This window comes from Macaca mulatta, chromosome 1 (genome assembly GCF_049350105.2).
Source record: "Macaca mulatta isolate MMU2019108-1 chromosome 1, T2T-MMU8v2.0, whole genome shotgun sequence".
Lineage (NCBI taxonomy): Eukaryota > Metazoa > Chordata > Mammalia > Primates > Cercopithecidae > Macaca > Macaca mulatta.
This window is the reverse complement of record NC_133406.1, coordinates 71,512,751-71,535,846: the sequence shown is the minus strand read 5'-3', so window position 1 is coordinate 71,535,846 and position 23,096 is coordinate 71,512,751. Positions and strand designations below refer to the sequence as shown.

Genomic DNA, 23,096 nt, shown 5'->3' with positions numbered 1-23,096 from the left:
TCTAAAATAGAACTGGATTGGGGGCCAAGTCTGCATGATGCAACAAATTGATTAAAGAGGTTATCACTTTGTTATTTTGTCTACTTGATAGCAGATAACCTATTTGATAAACACACATATTATTTTTATTGGTCAATCTGGCTAGAAAAAGTCCAAGATAATTTGTCAATTGCATGCATTTTTCAATGTCTGAAGACCATGGACGTGTTGTGGGGCTATTAGTAGAGTCAACTGAATCACGCCGGTGAGGATTGGCTTTGGGGGATGTCAGGCAAAAGTTCTCATGCTGAATTTGTAATGTATGCCTTTTTATATTATTTTAAGCTTTCAACCAGGTAAGTATTTTACAAATCAAAATAAAATAAAAGCTAATAGTCCCTGCATCTTGACTCCCCCAAAATATCTCTCACTGCCAGTTAGCCAGTGAAAGGGGCACAAATATAGTGGTGGAGGGGAGGCAGGCCCTTAGATATTGCCTTTCCTGTCTTCCTGATACCCTCATGAATGGAATCAATCTACAAAATCATGTAGTTATTGATGGTTTGTGATGTACGAGGCACTGTATTGTGCACTAATTTGTTATGGGAGGTTCTTCTTGAGACCACAGTGTTGCAGGAGGCAGTGTCCATAACACAAGGCAGAATGTCATACATGCTAAAGTCAAGGACTATGTGACTGTAAGAAATGGAGCAATCGCATCCAGCCTGAAGATCAGGAGAAACTGGAACCCTCCTGAGGACAGAGCCCTTGAGTTAGATACAGAAGGGAGGTAGGATTTTGGTCAGTGATGGGGTAAAGAGGATTTCCAGTGTAAAAGCTGGTGTGAGCAAAACAGTGCGGGGGAGAACATGAAGATGGAAGTGGAAACACAGGCTGGTCCAGGTTGTCTTGAGCTAACCTGAAGCGAATGGGGATTATTATCAGAAGGACAGACTGAGGCCAGGGACCAGAGGGAGTGAAATTCCAAGGGACTTGATTTGGAAGGCACTGACGAGTCATTGAAAACTTTTGCCTAGGGATATGCAGGTTACTTTATAAGCCCTCCTTAACTTCTACTGAACACACTGTCTCAAACATCTTTGCTGGAAAAGTCTGATTTTATCATTAAGAAACTGTTTCCTTAAAAATTGGACCATTCCTCCTCCAAATGGAATCTTGCCCTTGTGCAGAAACATGTCTATGAGGGATAAAATTGACCAGGGTTGGGAAGGCAATGGTGGGGATTGGGGGAGGAAGTGAGGAGACTCAGAATGAAAGAGTTTCCTCAAATGAATAGTAGCAAGAATGTTGGAGTGTGTTTTCCTGTTGGGGAGGCTTCATTCTTCACGGTTTGCTTGGCTGTCAGAATGCTTCATGTTTTTATTTGTGAACATACATGGTGATCATCCTTAAGACAAGAAATCTCATGGCAGGTCCCCAGATACTGTTGTTCAGAGCAGATGTTGCAATCAGAGCTGGGCTTTCAATTCTCACCTCTGAGATGTTATAAGTTGCATTGAGAAGCATCTCCTCCAACCTTCATGTTTTAAAAACAACTTACTAGGGTCATGTGGGGCATGTTGGAGGAAAGAAGTTGCAATAGGCAAACTTAACCGATTTATAGATCAAGAAGGCAGAGCCATCTTCTTGGTGATGCAATCACCCATAGTTCATGTGACAATCAGAGTAGACAAATTCAATTCAACAGGGGAGTCATAAAAAGAGAGATGTACATACTCAGGTCATTAATATGGAGCGGCTCTGTGGAGCCATCAGGTTAAAAAAAATTTAAACATTTCTTTTTCTGTTGGGAGACCATAGAGAACTGATGAAAGTAGAGAGGAGCAGCCCAAAGACTGTGTCTTCACTTAGGAAACAGTAGAGCTCATCGGCTTGTGGATCCTGAGCTGGGAAAAAAAAGTTTTCTGTCAATGGGAAAAGAAGTTTTCTTGTTCCACTTCTTATCACAGTGAGATCTCCTCTCTAGCATCCCCAACATGGGGCCATCTCACCTCTCCTTGAACTCTTCCACAGGCTCAAGTTTGTACATTCCAACTTGTTGTTTGGGCCTTGTTGGACATAACCTAAGTCTGGATGGCAGGGTGAAAATTGGATAAACAGCCACACTGACTCAGGGGAGATTTTTGTTTTTTTTATGCAAACATCTGTTTCTTGAATTTGGCCATGGAAAGACCTAAGGCAAGGGGGAATACCAATTGATGAAATAAGATCAAGAAGATCCTGCCTCATTTTTTCTTCTGTTTCAGGAATATAAATCCTGCCTTCTCTCAGCCTTACAGAGGAAGAAAACCCTTTCCAAGTTTCCTCTGATACTGGGTTTATGCCCAATTCTAGTTTAGGTGAGATCATGTGGATGCCTTTTCTGGTGCTTTGCTGCACTATAAATATAACCTGTTTTGAAAGAAACTTCGTATATGTATATAAAAATATAAACTCAGAGTAAAGATGAGAAGGGCAATCAACACATATTGAATGAGCACTTATTATGTGCCCAGCACATACTGAGTGTAGAAGAATGAATCTTTGCACTTATGGAACTTAAAGTTTTGACAGGAAAACTGGTAAGTGATAAAGAACAGTAAAAGACAACTTATGACCTGGTATTAAATTGTGAGGTACTGATATTAATAGTTATCATTATTTGTGACAGGAGAAGACAGGACGGACTACTGACATTAGAGAAGACTTCGAAAAGGAAGTTTGAATTAATGCAGGATATAAGGTGTTGAGAAGCTCCGAGCAGGCAGAACCTAGGCAAGGGGCACTTCTAGTGGGGGAATGTGCAAGAGCTGGCAACAAGAGTTACTTAGTCCATGTATTGTCCACTTGCTGAGGGTTCATCGTATGGGGGCATTTTTATCCCCATTTACAAATAGGCAGATGAAACTTGGTAGTAGGTAAATTTACAATGGCAACAACAACAGTAATGGCTAACATTCATTCAGCACTGACAATGGTCCAGGAAGTGTTCTAGGTTTTTTAACTATTTTAAGTTATTTAAGCCCCACAATAACCCTACTAGATCAGTATTATTCTTATATCTTATTTAGGCATGAAGAAACGGAAGCATGGAGGAAAAACTAAGCAACTAGCCCAATGTCACACAGGCAATAAGTGGACAGCCTGGATGAAACCCAGGCCTCTCTAGTTCCAAAGCCCATACTCTATGGTAATGAACACCTGGGGAGAGTGGTAGTGTGGTGAAAAAAATGACATTGACCCTGCAGGAGGAATGAGGTTCCGAGGTGGGAGGGGTTGTGCACGTGAGAGGCGAGGAGAGGCAGACAGGCGTTCTTCTCATTCTCAACTTTCTGTTTTAACTTGTGAGAGCCCATAATGAACTTAAAATGCGAGTCTGAATACTACAATTCAGAGTACGTGAACCATTTCAAGACATCACTATGACAAAAAAATATGCCTCAAACTCCTTCGGGAAGGAAGGAAACTCATTGGACTGTTGATCTCAAGACATTCAACAATCCCAGCCTTGCCCCAGGGCCAGGACGGCTGGAGAAGAGAGATACAAAAGCAGAGAGATGCTACTTAACCTCTGTGCATCTCCTTCTCCTGTGAAGTACCTGTTATTAATTTTAAAATACTCCTTAGTTCTCTGGTTTTACCTTCTCCATGGGATTTGATCCCTGGTATTCAGTTACAACACAGGATTATGTCGGTCCTCTTTGCACCTCTTGGTAGAACAATGAACCAAGCTAACTGGAAAAGTTATGTGATATCAGGTTGGTACTCAGGCCATGTGGAAAGAAGAGAAAGTAATGGCGTCAGGAGAGCATTCAGGCTAGACTTTCCTTATTAAAATGCCTTCATCTTACAGACACCATATTGCTAAAATCTCATCATTAGTGATTCATTTCTGTGGATTTCTTCCTGTAAGAAAGCCAGTAAATCTGCTGTAAGCATCTAATCCAGTGATTTTAAACACAGGGTTTGGACAGAAGAATTAATTTCTCTCCAGTGAATTTTTACATGGAATCTCAATATATAAGATTAAAAAATGAACAAGTCTGAGGAAATCTGGTGCCAGTACAGGGAGAGTTCCTCCTGCCAGCTTAGCCTTTACCTGGTCCTGTGCACCAGTTCCTGAGGCATTCTGCAGAATTTGGAGGCTGTAGAACTTCATGTAAAATTTTGCATGCCTCTCATGTAGGTTGCAAGTAACAGGATACCTGACTAACAAATGGTTTAAACAAATGAGGTTTCATATTTTTTTTTCTCAGAAAAATACAAATCTGAAGGTAGTGAGCTGCTACTGTTGGTTCAGTGGTTCAGAGATCTCCGAGCCAATGTCTTTGTAATTTTCTTACTTTTTGCCTCATGATCTAAACAAGGCTGCTTCAGCTCCAGCCATCACTTCTTTGCTCAGGGAAAGAAGATGGAAGGGCAGTGCCAGCCATATCTGTCTCCCAAAATCAAGACCATAAAGACTTCTCTGAAAACTTCCAGCTGGCTTCTGCTTAGGTCTTGCTGGCTTGAAATATGTCACATGGTCATCCCAAGGGTCAAAGGAATCTGGGAAAACAAATATTTAGTCAGCTATATTTTCAATTCACACAAAAAAGTAAGGTTCTATTCTCAAGGAAAAATATAGGTGTGGCTATTGAATAGGTCACTAACTGTGTAAGCTGTAGCCTGGTTGTTCTTTTCATGAAGGAACACATCACACTTTAAAGTTTTCATGATATAAATTACACGCAAAATTCATTTATACTAGGAAACTAGTGACTTCTCTTTTAGTGGGAGCGAGAGAGTAGAGGTTCCTGTCGTTTGTAGAAATGGTGCTGAAAAGAGAAAAAGATGTAAAGAAAATGATAGTAAAATGTGAAAGATAAATTACTGACAATTCATCTGGTTTTCCATGCAATTTTGACTGAGTGCACATAAATTCATCTAGTAGGATATGAGATTTTCTGGAACAATAAGCCTATATGCAGCTTTGTTTAAAAGAAAAGATTTGTCTCAAGTGTAAGTGGTGTAGCTTGTTTAACAAAATATATTCACTTGATTATTCAGAAAACTGATTTGTTGAAGCAAAATTGAACTTAACAGATACCTAATAAAATAGAAGTAAAAGTTGACATAGTAAAAAGTGTACCAATTGCACATGTGCACGCGCACACACACACACACATGCACACACACACACACTCAGCTGTAAAGATAAAAACCAGTGCAGGGTGCCTGTTCTGTCAGTGTCTTTCTGCTAAAAAGTAAATTCTGCTTGTGTGTCTCTCCCTCCTCTTTCTTGGGCAGATAGTCAGGGGACAGTTCATCATGTCTGTCTTTGGGTAACATTTTCAGTGGAGAGCATGAATGAGTGGGGACTTGTGCTGAAAGACAGAACAAAAAGAAATTATTAATCATGTTTCTCTTTGTATATTTACTGTTTTGCTTCTGAAGAGAGTATTAGTCCACTAAGAGCTGCATAATTAAGAGATATGCCAGATGGATAATCAATGTGATTTTAAATTTTTATAGAGAGAACAGAGTTGTAGCTTGTTTTTTTTTTCAGAAGGTGCTTCGGTTCCATGCAGTTAAAAACAAATACCTTGCCTTAGAGGGTTACTGTCTTCTATGCAATGAGGTGGAATATGTTCTTTAGTCCCCCTTCTGCTTTAAAAAAACTGGCCTGTTGGAACAGAGGAGCTGAATGGGCCTACCAGATGGAAGAGAAAAGCTAACCACAGCAGAGATGGGAGCTGGGGCTCCCATTGAGGAACTGCTGGGAGCTTTATTTAATCATAATCATCATTACAAATGAACAAACAAACCATAAATTCCACTTCTCTTGTTTCCAAACCAGTTGAGATATAATTATTCTCTCCATTGTCAGGCTAGCAGGAAATCTAAATGAAGTGCTTCCTGAACTTACATTAAAGCAAACCGGGTAAAATATTCAGCCAAAGAGGTTGCTGATCGGGGTTGGTGACTGAAATCACCAGAGTCCCTGAGGTCAGAGTTTTCGAAACTACGGGTCCTGACACATTAGTGAGCTATAAAATCAATTAAGAGGGTTCTGACCACATATAATTTCTTAGCCAAACAGAGTTGGATAGAATAGAGTAAAAAAGAGTAAAAAATAAAAACATGAGTCACATATGGCAATAGTAGGTATTATTTCAGAAACATTTGTTTCAATAATATATGTATATTTCTATATACATCATATATTTACGTGGTCGCAACCAAAAAAGTTTGAAAAACACTGCTGTAGTGTTATGTGTGAGAGGACACTTACTCTTTAGCTCACATCAGTCAGAACATGATGTGAGGGAAGGGGGATTTGAGGCAGACTAGAGTGAGACTGAGGGGAGTGGGAAGAAGAGGAGGGAGATGAAGAGCCTATGAGTGCTTCCCTTCCCTTTTAACACACATCATGGCTCCTAACACATTTCAGTGTGGTTGTGCATATCTCCATTATTTTCACATAGATATTCTTCCACATGAAGTTTAGAAACGTTTCGCCAGGTTCCTCATTCAAAAACATCATTTGGAATTTGATTAGGGTTGCATTATATTTATAAAAATAATCTGGGGAGAATTGACATCTTTACTGAGTTGAATCTGCCCATCCAATTGTGTAGGGTAGGCCTACATGCTTTCTGGTCTTGTTCTGTGTCCCTTGACTCTGTTGATACTATTTTTTATAAAAGCCTTCCATTTTTTACTCTCTTGCTAAGATGACTCCTGTGTGTCTGGCATGTTTTGATTCTCTTGTTTCTTTTCTTTTTTTCTGTTTGGACTCTTTTTTTCTCCAGGTATATCAAGTTCTCAGGCTCACTGAACTTCAACTCAGTAAAGATGTCAATTCTCCCCAAGTTATTTTTATAAATATAATGCAATCCCAATCAAATTCCAAACAATGTTTTTGAATAAGGAACCTGGCAAAACATTTCTAAACTTCACGTGGAAGAATATCTATGTGAAAATAATGAAGATATACATACCCACACTTATATGTGTTAGGAACCATGATGTGAGTTAAAAGGGAAAGGAAGAGTTCATATACTCTTCATCTCCCTCCTCTTCTTCTTGTCACTCATCTCAGCCTCACTCTAGTCCCCCTTAAACGAGGAACTTGGCAATACATTTATAAACTTCATATGGGAGAATATCCATGTGAAAATAATGAACTTGTGAGCCTGGTACTGGTACTGTGAGCCTGGAACTGAGAGTTTGGTATACCTGGAGAAAAGGATCTCTTCCATGAGGTCCTGCTCGTGCTGTTCCTCTGTGCAGAAACCCTCTGCTGTATTTCTTGAGGGATGTTTGTGCAGTTATTACTCCTGCTCAGTTGTTCTCCCTGGCAAGGCTGTCTCTCCAGGGGACTTCCGCAGCAGCCTCCTAACTGGTGGCCCAGTGCTTCCTCTTACCTGCCTTCCATCCCCAACGTAGCCATTGGGGTGATCTCTAAAACATAAAGCAGATGATGTCTCTTCCCTCCCTAAGACATCTAATGGCCTCTGTTACCGCTTCAAGAATCCAAACATATTTCAAAACCCACAGAGCTCCCTGTGATCAGGTTTCTGCTCACCTCTGCGACCCCATTTCCTCAACTTGTCCTTGCCATTCAAAGACTTCAGCCACACTGGCTTTCTTTCAGCTCCTCACCATTCCAAGCCAGTCCTGCTTCTGGCTGTTGGCTTTTCCTAGGACACTCTTGCTCCAGATGCTTCCATGACTAGCTCCTTCTTGTCATGTGGATACTGAACGCATTTTTAATTTAATTTCGATTTTCAGAGGGCTTTCCTGAACCTCAATATAAAATGGCACGCTTCATACATCTAGTCACCACCCATCATCTACTTTTTAATAGGCCTTATAGTGTCTGGTGTTTTTTTATTTGCTCCTCTGTTATCTATTTCCTTCTCCTCCTCCTCTCAGCACACACTAGAATGTCAATGAGAGACTTTGTCTCGATGGCTGCGATTTCCCCAGCCCCCTACGTAAGTACTAAATAAATGTGTGATGCATCCCTGGATGGTCTCAGTGAACTAGGTGATGTGCAGAAATACAGAGTCCAGAAAACAGCAGTCTTTATCTTCAGAAAGCCTGCACTCTGAAGGCAGAGATACTGTGAAAATGACCTGCTCAGTTTTTCAGTTTTAGGAAATCATTTTGGGGTGTGTGTGTGTGTGTGTGTGTGTGTGTGTGTGTTTAAGAAGTGCTCTATGGAAGGGACTCCATTAGAAATTAACTTTTAAGAATATATTTTAACCATCAAGGGTACCTCTTAAGAATACGTTCATTGTTAGTGATATATTTTAATTTGATTTTGCAGTGTCTTTTGAAGACTTTGCTCTTGGTAAACTAGGCATTTTAGAGAGATACTTAGATGAATCATCTCCATCCTTAAAGGAGAATGCTTTTAGTGAGATAAAGAGACTTATAAAAACATAACAAGGCAATGGATTGGAACACTGCCAGAGAGGGTGCTCCTATGTGGGCCAGTTTTGGAGCACTGCAGTTAGGGCTCTACTTTTCCCAACATTGTGGTGAACAGTCTTTGCTTTTTCATATAAAGCCATGGCCAGGAGCAGTGGCTCATACCTGTAATCCCACCACTTTGGGAGGCCAGGGTGGGTGGATTCTTTGAGCTCAGGAGTTTGAGACCAGCCTGGGCAACCTAGCAAAACTCTATCTCTACAAAAAATTAGCCAGGTGCATTACCTGTAGTCCCAGCTACTTGGGAGGCTGAGGTGGGAGGATCACCTAAGCCTGGGGAGGTTGAGGCTGTAGTGAGCCGTGATTGTGCCACTGCACTCCAGCCTGGGCAATAATAGAATGAGACCTCATTCCTCCCCCCCAAAAAAGAACATAATAAACCATTACGGGCCTATCACATGTTATTTAACCTCATTTTGGGTGAAATTAACATTTTCCATGTGAAAGAGGAATTTTATTGTAACTTCAGAAGCAAATCTAGAAAGCACGAGCCTTTCAAAGGTAAGTTCTGTGATACGCTCCAAAAACAAATACGGTGTAAATGAGACTCAGAAGCTTTCCACCCACACGGTAGTGGGCCACCCTGACTTGTCCCACCTCTAGTAGTTGAGACAGAAGGAGACCTGTAGCCCAGCCCACTGCATGCATGCGGTCTCTCACGCGTCGGGTGATGTTTCTGAGCAGAGTACTGCCAGGGTGTGGCAGGGTCAGGCCTATCTCCCTTCAGACCCTAAACTATTTACCAGGCTTCCATGTAAATTAAATTTATAAAAGGCACCGAATCTCCTCTGAAATACAAAGACCGTCTGTTAAATGAGTGTGGAGATCCCAGAGTCAAGATGTGGAAGATGAGGAGTCAAAGACACACAGAGAGAAACTCTTCTAGGTGGCAGGGAGGGTGTGTTAGCTCAGAACCTCATCCATGGGTGAGGTCTTTCAAAAGCCTAGTTAATGTCAGTTTCACAAACAAATAAATGAGCCACAATTTGAACAGCAATGATAGAAATGATTTTCACTTTGCTAGGAGAAAGAATGAGGGTATAATACCAGGCTCATTGAAGACCGTATAACCTCCTGGGGCTCCGGGTGTCCATGGGGTACACTTTCTGATCTTGGCCTACAGCAGCACTTCTTGAGTTCATTTCAAGACCATGGCCATGAAGGCCTGATAGGAAGGCCTGCTGTGTTGCCATCACAAAGGGAAAAAAGTGGTCCTGCTTTGGCCTTTCTGGTCCACAATTTCCCATTCTGGGGTTCTGTGAATCTAAAATGCAGCTCCAGACTCTGTGAGTTTAGTCCTCCCTCTTCTCTTCAGCATCCCCTGAAGCTTGTCTGCTGAAGGCTGGAGAGCTGTTTCCCCATATGGGTCTTTGGGGGTGTGGGCAGGTTCTGGGGCCTCTTGTTTCCACCCCTTTTTCCTCCCTGCTCCCGGATTCTCATACTTCTCATTACTATTCTGTCAGGCTGCAGCTGAGTTAGGAGTTCACAGGAAGGGGAGGTCTATGGGAAGGCCTCAGTTTGTAGCAGTCTGTACCTTGTCACTGCAGGCCGAGACTCTAGGCATAATTTTCCACTAGACTGTGTTTATTCTTTAAAAAACCTACCTCGAAAGTTGTCACCAGAAAAAAATCGCTCTAATGCAATCGTGCTAAAGAGATGAATAATATGCTTTTCCTAAGTACTGCTTTTTAATAAATCACTCTAATGAAATGAGTTTCTAAGTCAGTGTTTAAGCCACGACCATCTTTATTTAGCTTTTCTCTTTACTCAGAGACAGCCTTAACAATGGACTGATGGCAACCTAGAACATAAGTAGAGCTGTATACAGGATGGGAACTTGATGGTCTGGGGGAAATGGACAGCATGACTCAGGTAGCTCTGGAGAGAAAAATTCAGTGGTAAAACAGCAGGTGTTAAGATGTGGATCAAATCCCCCCAGTCAAGCTAGCTTTTGATATTCACTCAAGAATCTATCCAAGGATGGCTGATGAATGTGATTAAATATGGGGGATAAAGAGGAAAGACATAGGTCCCAGAAAGGGATGAACAAGTATGATGTGGGGTCCTATGGCCCCAGTCAATGGATTGGGTTGAGGATGTAGCTTCTAGTTCCAGAACAGGAGTCCTCAACAGGTGAAGCAAATAGAATTAAGGCTTCTTTGCCCTAAGGTTAAGGTCTCGGATGAAGCCAACACAGTAGGTGAATTCACTGTAATTTCAGACCTACTCAAACTCCAGTATCTTGTTCTCTAAACTTGAGACCCAGATAATTTTTGACTGTGAAGAAGACCTGGCAGTGATATAGTGGGCCAAATACATGGGTCTTGGTTACAGTACTCAGAGCCTAAAAGAGTAGGTATGTCAGGTTTAGGTCCACTAGACAAGAAACTACTGCTTCCTGCCACTCAAGAATAGGTGGGCTGCAGCCTGCATCTAGAGACCATTAAAGAGCCAGTTGTGTGGACCTAGTGCAGAGGAAGCCAGGTAGGGGCTGACACCGTCTTGGCTCATATTCATACTAAGACTCACTTTTGAGCTCTACGTTGTCAACTTTTTATTGCATATCTACTTTGGTCCACATATCCAATTGATTCTTTAATTCCCTTAGTTACCATAACATCCTCATGAGGATAGCTTATGATTTCAATCTTACAGATAAGAGGAAAGATATTATTAATTTATATAAAATAAATTATTGTATTAATTATTATTGGAGTGATTATTATAATACAAACACAAATCTTTAAGTTTCCATCGGAGAAGGCTATATTAGTTTCCTCCTGCTATTGTGACAAATTACCACAAATGTAGTGGCTTAAAACAATATATATTTATTGTCTTATAATTCCAGACATTAGAAGTCTGAAATCAAGGTGTCTGCAGCGACAGCTCCTTCTGGTTACTTCAGGGGAGAATTCATTGCCTGGCCTTTTGCAGCTCTTAGAGGCCACCTGCATTCCTTGGCTTGTGGCCCCTTCCTTACATCGCTCCAACCTCTTGCTTCCATTGTCATAGCTCCTACTACTGACTCTTATCCCCCAGTCTTCCTCCAATAAGAACCTTGTGATTAGACTGAGTCAACCTTGATAATCCCCTCATCTCAAGATCTTTAGCTTAATCACATCTGTAAAGTCTCTTTTTCCATGTGAAGTGACATCACAGATTCTGGGGATTAGTACATAAGCATTTTTTAAAGCAGGGTGGGATTATTCTGCCTACCACTAGAGAGAATGAAGGGAAGTGCTTTAAGCTGGGGAGTTGAAAGTGGTCAGACAGAAGGAAGAATCTCAACTTTCTCTGAGGCTGGTGTGGAGCAGGAATAGGAACTCTCTGGCATGTAGGAACTTTAGTGGAGGATGGCTATAGGAGACTGGTCCTCAGCAAGGAAGGACCGCCGGCAGGGGGGTCTTTGAGCTGCCTGGAGCAACAGAGACCAAGACATCTGGCAGGACCCACTGCTAACAGCAGCATCTTGTAGCTAAAGAAATAGCCAGAAAGATGATGACCATCCTGCAGACATGAGGGCCTACTCCCCGGGCTTTCTGAGGACGTATAAGCCAGGATTTTTGTGTGACCCCAGAGAGTAGGGGAAAGATCTCCCGAAAGACTAAAATAGAATATCTAGTCAGGTTGACTGGTAGGGCTGAAATAAGATTCAATATTGTTTCGAGAAGTTTTTTTTTTTGTTTGTTTTTTTTTTTTTTTTAAAGAATGTGACATTGGACCTTTCTATTGTCATTTAAAAGCTATGCCTCTTGGAGTTAGAAACTTTTCACCATGGCCATTGAAGGTGGAAGAACAACTAAGGGCACAGAACAAAGAATTTCTGACAATATTCTCGAAGCAGTCTTTACACCAGGATTAGCAATGAAGGGGCACCTCACTCCCAAATTCTCCTTACTCAGAGGCTAAACCTAAGCCAAACTACCTGCTCATGAGTCAGGATCCTTCAATGGCAGATATTATCAGAATAAAAATAACCATATTAATAAGTTTATCCATTGGGGGGATGAAAAGGTGGTAGGGTATTCCCAAGAGGAAAATTAATTTCTTTTTATAATCTGCTGTAGTTTATTTCACATATTCATGACCCGCCCAGTATGTTTTTTCTTTATGATGAGCCATAAAAATGACAAAATACATTAGCCAAGTTCTTCGTTTCTGCTAAAATGACCATATTCAAAAATAATAACAGAGACTTGTATCAGCGATGCAAAAGATGCATGAAGTAATTGGGGCTTAATTTGTACACAAACTGTCAAGGCAGTTTTCCTCACGGCCTGCATCTTCTGAATTCATTAGTCTCTAATTACGGCCAGTGGGGACCAGCAGTTAGAAGGTTAAAGAGGTTCTGACAGGCCTAATCATTGCTCAGGAAGCTGAAAATGTATGCAAAGTCTCGGCAGATGGGGTGAGAGCGGCTTCTGCCAAGTGATAACTGTTATTCCTTTGCACCTCCAAAGCTGTCATCCTAATAGGCACATTTTAAATTTATTAATGCTCTAGTTACAATGCATACACAGTCTCTAATGGTATGGCATTCTGAGTATATAAACTGAGCAATTAACACATATTACCTGGTAATGGTAAAATTATTTGTTGCCTGTTTGACTTTTTTGGGGGGGAGGGGGTGTCTCCTATTGCAGTAAGAATTGTCCCAGGGAAAGCTTCCCTTTGTTAAAATATAATCAGAGCTCCCTTGGAGATAAATTTCTCTCTGTACTTGGATACAACAAACCAATATGAATGTCTTGGTTCATGCTTTCCCCAACCTGCCTTGTCAATCCCCAATTTCTGACCTCTCATGCTAGAATCTGATAGTTAAAAACAATTCTGGTAAGATGCTTGGTTGGACTTTTGGGAAGAGGCAGAGCACTCCAGGCTTTGATGATATGACCCTTTAAAGCGAGAAGAAACCCAGGCTCATATTTCTCATCGCTGATTTCTTACTAACACACGAAAGTAAAGGTATTCATGTACTTTCCAATTGACAATTCCACAGTCATCAATATCTTATCCTTCTTTCATGGCCTCCCTGACTTTAATCCTGATTGCTTTAACACTAACTAATCACCAGCAAGAGGTGCCTTTTTTTTTTTTTTTTTTTGAAACAAACGAGGTCTCTTGTCTTTCCCGTGACTGTAGCCATGACATGGGAAGGGCCTTTAATTAAATGCTGCACTTAGTGCAACAATTGTTTGCATGTAGGAGGCTATAGAAATGGAGACAGCTGGAATGGATAGTCCCTAAATTGTAGGCTTCGTTGGGACTACAAGATTCATAAGCAGTCCTAATAGCATGATAAGGTGTTAATCTCAGCAACAGAGCAATTATCTGCCCAGTGACTGACTGCCACTCTCTGCACCCACTAGCCCGTTGTAGCTAATTGATTTACACTGTATAAAAGTAATATAACAACAACAAATGTCTCGGAGACTTTATGTTAATTAAAAACTGTGATTACATTTCCCTACTAGGTGATCTGTTTGAAATTTTTACACCACATAGGGAAAGATATCAAACTACTAGGTAATAAGTTTTCTTTGCCAGGGACCAAATTACACATCCATTGTGGTTCCTTCAGTAGCTGCAAGAATAACCCTGGTTGATTAACAAATATGAGCTGTGTGACTTCGGGCAAGTGTCTTCATCTCTCTGAGCTTCAGTTTTACCATCCCCAGTGTGAGGGGTTGGGCTGGACAACTTCTCTAAGATCTTTTTCAGTTCTAAAAGTCCACAATTTTATGAATTCCAGTGCCATGTAGCCAGGAGAGGATTATACAATTGAGCCGCAGCCCGGCTAGTTAGGAACAGGTCAGGCCTTTCATCTTCCACGTCTCATTCTCAACTTGGAAGTTTAATCTGGTTTCTGATCATTCTGTTTATTTATAACTTTTTTAAAAAACATGTTCACAGCGGACTTTTCCGGCCCCCTTGCTGTATTCTTGCTATATGAGATATCAATTCATTTCCAGAGATTTAAAAAAAAAAAAAACTGTTTTCAGCATTGCTTTAATGGGAAATCCAGTGAAGGGAGTCTAGACATGCCCTGCGGTGGGTGTCAGCTTACTGGGTGTGATGTGGCACTGTGGGGACATCTTTGGGTTGCGTGAATGGTGAGTATGCAGGGTCTGCTCAGTGGCCTCACCTATGCATGTGAGTGTGGACCCCACTCTATGTCACTCTAGTCAGCTCTGGCCTCATCTGGCTTTCAGTTCCCTGTCTATAGAGTAAAATTGCCAGGCTGAATGCTCTCTAAAGTCTGTTTCATCAACAGCATTTGATGACTCTGATCCATTCTGAGAAAAAGGAATTTCCTCAAAATTAGAGTTTTTCAAGCCAAATGGTATTTAGAAGAAACAGCAGGTAGAGAGAGAAAGAGGAGGCCTGAAAACCCTTTATAAGGAGAAAAGTTTGCAAGGAAACCTTCATCATTTTGTGGATGGCAGGTCATGGTGGGGGGCGCAATTTATGCTCCAGTAAAAATAAAAATATTGATTAAGATTATTAGCCAAAGTTAAAAAGGAATGACCTGGGACTCTAGCATCCATGTAGAAAGCTGGGGGCTGCATTCCCTCCTTCAGGCGTCTCATCTTCTGACCTGCCTCAGCCCTGCTAGAAGTGGTGGTGTAGCTGGCTCATCCCTGATGGTAAAGGAGAGGGGTCACCGACCCTCCCCTGGCAATGCTCCCATCACGTTAAGGTTATCCATTTTCTAGATGATGATTCTTGAAGAATGCGTCACCTACATCAGAAATCCCATGGAGCAAGGCCACAGCCGTGAGCTAGAAGTCAAGTTTGTTGCAGGCAAGCCTAGCTCTGCCCAGAGACCCCATCCTTCCAGCATGAAATGGAACTAGGCTTATTGGAGCCTGGTGGGCCTTCTTGGTCTGAGCCATTTTTACCCAGAGCCTTAGCTGTGAAGCTTCAGCAGGCTTTGACTGCGGGGGTTCAATAACATGCGGGAGTCTAAGAAAAACTATGCCCAGCTCTCTGCATTCAGGCTTACTCTGCTTTGCCCATATCCATCCAGTCACACACATGCAAAAGGCCCCTAGTCATTGCAGTTCCTTGGAACTGTGACAACCTCAGAGTTACTCAAGCCCAGTGTTAATCTTAGGAGACAAGAAAATTAAAAGACTCTGTGGAGTGGAAATCCATTAGTATAATTTCCAGATTCAGTTTGGGAGAATGACTACTAGAAGCAGCATAGTGTAGCAATGTGATGGGACCTGAACCCAATCTGCCTCAAAATCCTGCCGTGAAATCTTGGCTCTATTTCCTGTCCATGGATCCATGGGTAAGATGCTTAACTTTTCTATGCCTTTGTTTCCTTATTATAGGTAGAGAATAATAGTACTTCCCTCCCAGGGTTGTTCTGAGGATTAAAAGAGTTAATAAATGTACAGCTCTTAGAGCTATGCTTAGCAGACAGCAAGAACTCATTAAATGTCAGCCATGGCTACTTCTGGATAATCTATGAGCAGGCCTCGACCTTAGAAGGGGCCCACACTTTGTTTAATACCCTGCTTTTGCCATCTTAAAATTCTTAGTATTAATAATTTGTAAACAAGAAACCCCACATTTCCATTTTGTACTGGACCCCACAAATTATATAGCCAGTTCTGTCTGCAAGGTTGTTGTGGGTAAAATCTCAAGTCTATATAATATTGAAACTAAAATGACCAACCTGAGCATTATCTTAAGGAGAAAGATTAGATTTTCTCTAAACAAAATTTGGGCTAAGGTAAATATCCTATGCACATTTGCAAGGCACCAGTGATTACTTGTTTATAGTGATATAATTTAGTGATAATAATATTGTACATTTTCATTTTTGCTTCAAAGGTTTAGCATTACCTGTATGTCATACTTGTCAACATTGAAATGAACAGTAGTCAGTCTTAAACTTAAAAAAATTCCATTATGATTCTAAATTTCCTGTATTAGTTTGTATTATTATAAAGATGGAGACAATATAATATTAGTTTTCTGCATTCTCTAAAGTTCCCACCATAGTCCTTGGCAACTAGTCAGTATTTAGTAAATTGTTTTGAAGATGACCAATAAGATGATCATATGTCACTAATCTCATGAGAGATGGTGGATATATCTGGGTAATAATGAAGTTAATATGCAATCAGCCCCTTCCCTCAGTACACATTTTGATTGTTTTCAGTTCATGGGCTTTGATTAAAATTTAAAAGCTAGGTTATGTGGGAGACTCTACTGCTTATTTTGTGGGACTTGCTTAGCAACCACTCCATGATAAGCAAAGGATTTTTTCCCAATCATATTCCACTATAGGTCTTTATTAAATTCCAGAAAATTAGACATAGGACCTTAGAAATCATTTTCTCAGTGCCTGATTTTGCAGATGAGGAGACCAATACCCACAAAGGTTGTGATTTCTGAAAGTCTCGAAGTTCATTGGTGCTTGGCAAGGGGTTCACCAACTTCCTAGGTTGTAAACAGGGGATGATCCATGTGGAGGGGCAAAGTCTGGGGCAAAGATGAGTCACTCCAACCTGGGCAACCCATCAATAATGAGCTGGCCACCATTGGCTGGCATTAACCACCTTGTAAGACTGCAAAAAGAAAACCTCAGTCACAACTCAACTTCCCTCTAGCACCGGGTTCTTCCTCGGTTAGACACTTGAGATTTCTTAAGCTAATATTTTCTCTCTTCCTGCTCCCTCCCTCTTCCTTTTCATTCCACTTTCTCTGGAAAAACTGCACTGCAAGTATGCCTTTAAATCTTTCTGTATCCAGGTTCAGACAAGCAGCTTTTGCACATAAAGTTTGAGTATTGGCAGTCTTTGTTTCTAGTGCTGTGGAAAGTGAGTCCTATTTAGCTGTGAGGAGGGGACCCTGGGGTATTCCTGAAAGCATTTGGTGCATCCAAGAGTAAGGTGGGGTAGATGTGAAGCATATTAATTGATTCTTCAGAGTCTTAACTATAACTCAGGGGTCTTGCTTCCCCAGATGCCCTGTAACTCCTTTTGAAATTGGTTCCATTTATCTTTTTGCTTGCTCTCCAAACTTTGGAGAGAGATCCCTCCCTCTCCCCCACTCTTTCTTCTCTGGCCTAGCACTGCCAGGAAGGGGGCAGAAGCCTGCTGGGAGCAATGCACTTGTGCCTTGTCAGCTATCCCTGTGTGAGAAGCAGCAGCCTCTAGGCAACCCGTTGGTCCCACTGCCAGGATTGCAGGAGGCGGACATCAATGCATGTATCAGTTCATTTTCACACTGCTGATAAAAACATACCCAACACTTGGTAATTTATATAGGAAAATGGGGTTTAATGGACTTACAGTTCCATGTGGCTGGGGAGGCCTCACAATCATGGCAGAAGGCAAGGAAGAGCAAGTCATGTCTTATATGGATGGCAGCAGACAAAGAGAGAGCTTGTGCAGGGAAATTCCCCCATATAGAACCATCAGATCTCGTGAGACTTATTCATTATCACAAGAACAGCACGGGAAAAGATCTGCCCCCATGATTCAGTTACCTCCAACCAGGTCCCTCCCACAACATGTGGGAATTCAAGATGAGATTTGGGTGGGGACATAGCCAAACCATATCAATGCATGAGCCTGAGGGTTCCTTGTCCTTGGCAGTGCGGGCAATGTGATTTTTTTCAGAAATCCTTTTTCTTTAGGTGCTACCTGTCAGGTGAGGGGGTTGAAAACCGGGGGCACCAGGACTCCTGTTTACCAGATGGAGCTGAGCTAACAAAGGAAGGTGAGGGAGGGGAAATTGCTACATGGATTCCGGCTGTTCACTTGAAGATGTGAGGCAAACGTGTCCTTCAATTGGCCTGGGAAAGAGGGCCAGCTCTGAGTGACACAGAGCACCCTTAGAGGGTAAATGATGGAAAAGGGCCCTATTGTGTCACTGCCTTGGTCATACTTTGGGTGAAAGCACATCGCCTTGGTGGATATGAGGACCTAGGGTCTTTCTCCCTATAACACAGGAACCCCTTAATGTTCATTGCCCTTGTCTTTATGGGATTTTCAGAGCTTTGAGCAATCTGGACAGGAGAGACAGTAGGAGAGTGGGACTTTCTGTGGATAGCATCACTAGAGACCTTATCCCAAACTGAAAACCTCAGAAACATTTGGCCTGTTCTCTTACTGGCTGTGTAAACTTTGGAAAGTTACTTAGTCCCTTTTGTGAGTCAGTTTCCTCACCTGAATGTGGAAATCCAATCTGCACCCACTTTATAGGATTATTAAGCCATTCTAATGAGATAATATATGTAAAAAGTTTAGAACAGTGCTTGGTTCAATGCAAGATCTTATTGAAAGTTTGCTATTGTTTTTATCATTATTGGTGTGATGTGGTGTGGTGTGTGTGTATGGTTGTGATAGCCAACACCAAGGACGTCATGGTCACTGCATAAAGAAAAAAAACTTAAATGTTTTGGATGGAGAAAATGGAAAGGGAGAAGTGACTTCCTTGGGATCCTCCATCCTGTTGGAAAGAGGAGGTAGTGGTTATCATATATAAGGAAGTATTCTAAAAACTACAAACTCACATTGCAGTACAATCCTAATCCCACATCATTATTAGACTGTTGGCTCAAAGTTCTTCTGGCTCAAGATTCTCAAGCATCAACTATGTATTGAGCTCTACAGGATACAGAGCTGGGGGCCTGGCACACTCATTCATCAATTCATTCATTCACTTAAACACTTGCTGAGCATCTATCAGGTGCCAGGCACTAGGAAAGGACACTGAAAGAGACAACAATATTTGCCCTTAGAGAACTTAGGTTCTAGTTGGTAGGTAGATAATAAACACATAAACAAATCATCCTATCATATACTATCATGTGATCAGCATATTAAAGAAGGCAGGATGAAGGGATAGCTATTACTGATAATGGGATGGTCTATGAAAGCTTTTCCAGAGGAGGTGATACTGAACACACTTGAATGAGTGGAATGAGAGTGTCAGAGGCAGATGAAGTGGGAAGGAGCGAGGCTTTGAGTTACAGCTGAGTGAAGCAGGCAAAGGAGATGAAGATTAGAGACACGGGCAGGGGCTGGGAAATAGGCAGGGTAAGGAGTTTAGATTTTATTCTGAGCATTATTGGAAGACATTGGAGTATTTGGACTGGAGAGAATGGCACAATGTGATGTATGCTTCAGAGTGTTCACTCTGACTGCTGTAAAGGTAGTAGATTATAGAATGTCCAAGGGTAGAAGCAGAAGCAGAAACCAGTTAGGATATCATCACACTAATCTAGGAAACAACCCCAGGAAATTTGGCCTAGATTGATAAGAGCAAAGATGTAAGACGTGAGGTTAAAGCTAAAAGAACTTACTTCTGTAACATGTGGGAGAAAGAGAAGAAGCCAGGATGACTATTAGGTTCTTGATCTGAGCAACCAGAGGAGTGGAGTTGTCCTTAACTGAGATGGGGAAGATTGGGAGAGGAACAGACTTGGCAGGGAAGTCTAGAGTCCTACTCTGAACTGCTTTGGTTGATCTGGACATACCAATTAGACAACTGAGTGGAGGTGTCTAAGTAGGCAGCTGGATAAGAGTCTGAAGTTCAAAGAGAGGTCAGGGGACAGAGATAAAGATTTGGGAGTTATGCTATATAGTATTAGGTAGGACCATTGAACTTGTCATTTTTTTTACAGGTGAAAAAGATTGATCATCAGATGTTTCTTATGAATCAACCTGATATTTAAATCCATGAAGGGGAGAGATGACAAAGCCAGGTGGAATAGATAGAGAAGAGGTCCAAGGTCTGAGCCCTACATTACTCAGAGTGTTAGAGATTAGGAAGAAGAGGAAGACCTGGCAAAAGAATGTCCTGCGATGTAGAAAGAAAACCAGAAGTTTGTGGTCTCTGGAAACCAGATAAAGAAAGGGCTTCCAGAAGGACAGACAAAGTGTAGTGTATCAAAGCTCCTGAGCAATCAGAGGAGAGCACCAAGGGGCTCACAGGACATTGGTATCCAGATCACCCAGTGACACTTCCTTTTTTTTTTTTTTTTTTTTTTGAGACAGAGTCTCGCTCTGTCGCCCAGGCTGGAGTGCAGTGGCCGCATCTCAGCTCACTGCAAGCTCCGCCTCCCGGGTCTACGCCATTCTCCTGCCTCAGCCTCCCGAGTAGCTGGGACTACAGGCGCCCACCACCTCACCCGGCTAGTTTTTTGTATTTTTTTAGTAGAGACGGGGTTTCACCGTATTAGCCAGGCTGGTCTCGATCTCCTGACCTTGTGATCCGCCCGTCTCGGCCTCCCAAAATGCTGGGATTACAGGCTTGAGCCACCACGCCCGGCCGACACTTCCTGATCATGAGAAACTGTCAGACCAACAGGGGCACTTTCTGTAACCAGCGGTTCTTCATTGCCCAAATGCAACCTTGATGGTTTGATTTTGGAGGATGGCAATTCATTAATAGCACTCTGCAGTGATAAATATGAAAATCAATAAAACTCCCCACCCAAGGCAACCTCTCCCAGCTCCTCACTTTGAGTGAAGTGAGTAACCTCCATTTCTGCCAACTCCTGTCTTGTCTGAAGCCACATTTCCCCAGCAATGTCACATATGCATTTCTTGATCCTGGTCATTTCTCCTCTTGGAAGATGAATCATAAAGAAAACGAGATCTGTGTGCCCTGGTGACTATGGATGAAAGAGTCTGCTGCCCTGGAGGGAAGAGCTGGAAAAGAAGGAGATGGTGAAGGCGGGTTGGGAGGAAACAGTGGAAAAGGCACCTTTGCAGGGGATCAAGGTGGCAGAGTGATTAGTTACTTTGTTTGGACATGTGAGAACAGCGGGTTATAAAAATGGATACAGGAGGAGGGAGAGAAAGTAAGGACTAAAACATGAAGCCAGTCATGAATGTTTTTACATAAAAAGCAGCAGATTTACAGGCAAACATGTGATGTTTCCACATTTTCTGCCCCCAGTTAGCAGGTGCAGCACAAAGAGCGTTACTGTGGAGCTGAGCTTTGAGTAAAAGATTAACAGCCAGGCCTTTCTCTCCAGTGTCTGCTTCCTTCTGGGCTTGCCCTGGGGGTAAGGGAGGGCTGGCATGGATGTGCCTGCAGCCCTCACCCTGAACATTCTTCCACGCCTCTCTGTTCATTCATTGCTTAGTCATTCCTCAGGCATGGATTGAGCCTACTGTGTATCCAGCATCTACCTGGCATAGGATGGACATAGAGATGGGAAAGGCACAGGGAGCAGGTGACAGAGACAAATGAAGGTCATGGAGAATAGCAGAGTAGGACAGAAAATGAAGGCAGGGGATGGGGTTCTGGAGAAAGCAAGAGCGGGACTGACCCGTGTCTGCCTCACCTGCTACTGTTGTAGCCTCTTCTCCTTGGAGTATCCCTCCTGCTCTTGCATCACCTTAGGAACTTGGATCAGAGAGGAAAGTTACGGCCTGGATATGTTGTAGTAGGAAGGGACAGACACATTTGGAGACAGAAATGCTTGGGGAGCGGGTGTTTTTGGGGGATGAGACTTTCCGGGTCTCTCAATTCACACTATGTAGGTAGTTCACTGCACAGCTTAAACAAGAGACAACTCTCCGGAGTGGTTGGCTCTCATCCATAAAATGTGTTTTGGGCCTCAGATTTCCAAAGGAAGGGCTGAAGCATGACTCGCCTGATGTCAAGTACTGATGGCCACCTGCCCCTGCCCTATCAGGTGTGGAAATACTGGGGTTGCTCTCTCAGAACCTACTTCCTGAGATGTCAAAATATACCCAGGAGTATTTCTGGACCTTCTTCAATCCGAAATTGTTTGGGTTTTGTGTGTGTGTGCCTACTTGGCCTCACTAAGAGATGGAGGTGGCCTGGGTGAAATGCAGATTTCTAGAGGCTCTCTGATAAAGCTCAGGCCACCAGCCTCAGGCCAGCCTGTGGGTAGTCCTGGCTGACAGTCACTTCATACCTCACCTGGGCTTTTTGCCAAATTCAAAGTGTGTGTATGTGTGGAGTGCGGGGTTCCCACCACTGACAGTCTGTAAGTCATTCACTTAGCTTAATTTGTCTTACTTTCTTCTGAAATTTCTTCCTTCTTGTTTTTTTTTTCCCCAGGAGAAGCAGTCCTAGGGCAGCCTCCGGGCCAGCTTTCCCTAATAAGAAGGCAGAGTTCCTCTTCACCCAGACTTCCGACCTATAGAGGTAGCCTGGGGTCCCAGGATGCCCTTGCACTCAGAGATGTCCCCAGAGTCCTAGGGGAATGGAGGATAACTAGGAGGAAGCTGTTCGTGGCTGCGGATGGGGTCTATACATTCTTCTCTATCTCAGTGCTGTCTGCTATTGAATTTTTGTGCAGATCACATTAATTTAAAGCCAGTTCTCAAGAAGCCCCCCCGGCATATCTACCAGTTGCTCCCCTTTCCTGCCATTAATCAGTGTCTGCTAATTAAACAACAAACTCCTGTTTGTCCAAACAGCTGCCAACATCCCCACCCCAAGGCAGTTAAATGAGGATAAATGAGTCAGTCTTATTAAAAAATGACTTAAATTTATCAAATTCTATTTATGTTTCTTTTACATCCCAATTTTCTGTAGATTTAGTGACTCCAAATGATAAGGTCTCAAGCTTATAATAATTTATCCCTTGAGTAACACAAGGCTTGGTGGTATTTCAGTAATAT

General features: G+C 42.3%; 1 long non-coding RNA gene across 2 annotated transcripts in view; it reads left to right on the top strand.

Annotated features, from left to right (window-relative positions):
• LOC114680427 (uncharacterized) overlaps window positions 1-23,096 on the top strand; it is an 88,696-nt gene that overhangs the window by 60,601 nt on the left and 4,999 nt on the right. The window contains exon 3 of one of the 2 annotated variants that reach the window (XR_013412096.1): window positions 22,531-22,617. The exons of the other annotated variant lie outside the window; for it this stretch is intronic. This is a non-coding gene — a long non-coding RNA (uncharacterized LOC114680427). The remainder of the gene's footprint in view (window positions 1-22,530; window positions 22,618-23,096) is intronic. 2 annotated transcript variants of the gene reach the window in all.